Genomic DNA, 3809 nt, shown 5'->3' with positions numbered 1-3809 from the left:
CGTCTCTGCCCCGCCGCCCTGTCTGGGAAGTGAGGAGCGCCTCTGCCCGGCTGCCCCGTCTGGCATGTGGGGAGCGCCTCTGACCGACCGCCCGGTCTGGGAGGTCTACTACAGAGGCCGGAAGCAATGTGGGGGCTGGACGTGGTGGCTCACGCCTGTGGTCCCGGCGCTCTGGGAGGCCGAGGTGGGTTGATCACTTGAGGCTAGGAGTTCGAGACCAGCCTGGCCAACATGGCGAAACATATGAAAAATACAACAGACAAACCAACCAACCAACCCAGCGACAACAAAACAGGTCTACCCTGGAGTCATACTCTAATTTTTTCTATTTTCCTCCCTTTCTGATCCTTTATCCCACTTTCTTTTTCTTCCTCTTCCTTCTCCTTCTTCTTTGTCAAATAGAGGATTGAGTTATTATCATTGATCCATACAAAGTCCCTCTCTCATTCATTTTCTTTAATTCCCACTCCCCATTTCTATTCCCCGTCTTCCCATGTGCAACCTTCCTAATATGTTTGATACGCATCTTTTTGTTTGTATGTATTTTTAGAAAATGTTTATTGTTTTGTGTGCAAAAAAAATTAATTAAAAGAAAAAAAAAAAAGAAGAGAAGGGGTTTCGCCATGTTGGCCAGGCTGGTCTCAAACTCCTGACCTCAGGCAATCCACCCGCCTTGGCCTCCCCAGGGGTTGAGATTACAGACGTGAGCCACTGTGCCCAGTCTGGCCAGCATTTCTAAATATTTATTACGAGAACATCTTCAGATTATCTAGTCAGCAGATGCTGAATTGAATGTTCTGTGTGTTTACAATTCTGTCTCTCCAACTAGACTACGAGCTTCATAGAGATTGTCTTGCTCGTAATTGTGCTCCCACAAACTAGCACTTTGGCTGGTGCATAGTAGGCATTCGTTACATGTGTGTTGAATGAATGAATGTAACCAGGGAAGGAATAAATGCCATAACCGGACATGAATTGTCTCCTTTTGGAAGGAGTTGAGTGCATTTTTTGCTTGCATGTGAGATAGTTACAAAAATAAAGAAATTAATTGATTAATGAAGATATATCAGACTTGCCCATTTAAGATTATCTTTCAGAATTGTCTACTGTTGATAATGAAACCTCAAGAGTTGCATTTTACATATTATTGCTTGGCCTACAAATACAGTGGTTATTTGAGTTTTACTTCTTCTTATATGTTATTTTTAAGCCTTGAAAGTCTCCAGGGGAAGTGGAATTTGGTTATGCTGACCTAGTTATAACACTGACTAGACATGGCTTTCTCTATGTCAGGGTAATAGAAATAAAATTTATTTCCATGAATAAAAAAAAAAACCTATAGAAAACATCATACTTAAAGTGACATATTATAGTAGTTTCTTCAAAATCAAGAACAAATCAAGAATGCCTGCTTTTATCACTTTTATTCAATATCATAATTAGGTTCCTAGCTAGAAACAATTAAAAAGGAAGAAATGAAGCTATCATGATCATCAATATGGAAAACAGAAAAGAATCCATAGGTAAATTATTAGAATTAATATATGTTTAACAATGTTGCTTGATATATAGAAAACACTGTATTTTATAGTAGGCAAGAAACAATATAAATTTTAAATAATGCCTTTTTTATAAAAGCAACCACGAAAAATCATATAGCTGAACATAAAGCTCAGAAAATATAGGAAGAAAATGTGGAAAAACTTATAACTCTTTTGGAAAACTTTTGAAGAAGTCTCAAATAATTGGATAGGAATTGTTATGGTTAGAAAACCTTGGTATCATAATGATGCCAATTGTGTCTAATAGACCTATTGGTTCTACAAAATTGAAGCTCAATAGCTTTTTTCTTAGAATTTGTTAAAATAATTCCAAAATGTACATGGTAGAACAAAGAACCAGCATAGCCTAGATGGTTCCAAAGAAGAAGAATAGGATACAGTAACATTATTATTATAAAGTTAGAGTAATTAAGACAGTATGGTTTGGGTACAGGAATATACAACTAGAATAATGAAACAGAAGGCAGAGCCCAGAAACAGGGACACATCTATGAAGAAACGTGACCATGTCAGAGACAACATTGCAAATCAGTGAGAGATGGATTGACCATCCAACAAAATGGTACTGTTTCAAAGTTAACCGTATGAAAACATATAGAATTAAATATTCATATCCAATTGGTGGATACCTCATACTATACTAAAAGAAGCCATTTGGGATGAATTAGACTTAAATGTGAGAGGCTAAACTTTTACAACCGTAAAAAGAAGAAAATATAGGAGAAGGTCTATAAACGAGTGAGAGAAATGGTTTTCTTAAGCAAGATATTCAAAGTGTTTTAAAGAGATATTTAAAATGATTGACAGATGAGCCTACGTTAAACTTCAAAACTTTTTTTTCTCAAAGTACTCCAAAAAGAATGAAAAGATAGTTCAAAAACTGGAAAAATATATTTTCTACACAGATAACTGATGAGGGATAGAAATAGAATATATAAAGAATATCTACGAATCAATCAGTTAAAGACAATCTAGTAAAAACCTGGCCAAAAGTCATAAGTATTTCACAGGAGAATAAAACCCGATATGTAATAAACATGTTAAAAAATGGTCATGTTAATAGTATGGTAATTAGGAAACTGCAAATTAAAATCATAATGAGATGTCATGTTGCAACTATCAAAAAGACAAAACGTAATAAATCAGACATTATCAAATGGATATGGAACAAAGAAATGTTTATGTACTCTTGGGAGTGTTAAGTGGTATCAGCAGTTTGGGAAAAAATTGGCACTATATTATAAAGTTGAAAATACTTATAACATATAAACTGGCACTTTCACTCCTAGGCCTATAATTCCCCAGATAAATCCTGACTCCTGTGTTCTAGGAGTCACACAGCATGTTCATAGCAGCCTGGTGGCAATAGCAAAACACTGAAAGCATTCTGAGCGTCCATGGACAGGAGTACGCGGAAATACGTCACATAAGTGAAAATGAACTATATCATCAATGTGGCTCAATCTCAGGAACTTAATTTTGAATAAGAAAAACAAGTCACAGAAGTATACCGATAGCATGATTCTGTTGATGTAAAGTACAAAATCTGGCAAAACGCAACACAGTCTGTTTAGGCAAACATACATCCATGTCAAAATGATAAAGAAAACCAAGTGAATAATAAACACAACATTCTAGATGATGGTTACCTTTGTCAGAAGAAAATATTTTTCTTATCTATCACTGCATAACAAATTACTCTGATACTCAATAACTTAAAGCAACAGGTATTTATCGTCTCATAGTTTCTATGGATCACGAATCTGGGTTTTCCATCTCTGAAAGAGAATCTTACAGGTTGCAAGGTGTCAGCTGGGGCTGTAGGCAACTCAAGACTCTACTAGAAAGAAACCACTTCTAGGCTCACTCACGTGATTGTTGGCAGGATTCAGTTCCTCATGAGCTGTTGGACTGCGTTCTCAGATCCTTGATAGCTTTTGGCCAAAGCCCACACTCAGTTTTCTGCCATGGCACTGGCTTTATTAGAGTGGGTGAGCGATGGAGCAAGAGGCAGGCCAGAAGGAAGCCAGAGTCTTTTATAACCTAATCTCAGAATGACAACCTATTGCTTCTGCCGTATTCTATTCATTACCAGCAAGTTACTAGGTCCAGCCCACACTCAAGGGGATAGAATTACCCAAGAGTATTCCAGGAGGCAGGAATTACTGAGAGCCCTTTTAGAAGCTGCCTACCTCATATCTGTGTGTGTGTGTGTGTGTGTGTGTGTGTGTGTGTGTGTGTGTGTGT

This window comes from Hylobates moloch, unplaced genomic scaffold, assembly GCF_009828535.3.
Source record: "Hylobates moloch isolate HMO894 unplaced genomic scaffold, HMol_V3 SCAFFOLD_22, whole genome shotgun sequence".
NCBI classification, from domain to species: Eukaryota; Metazoa; Chordata; class Mammalia; order Primates; family Hylobatidae; genus Hylobates; species Hylobates moloch.
This window is presented reverse-complemented; position numbering follows the sequence as displayed.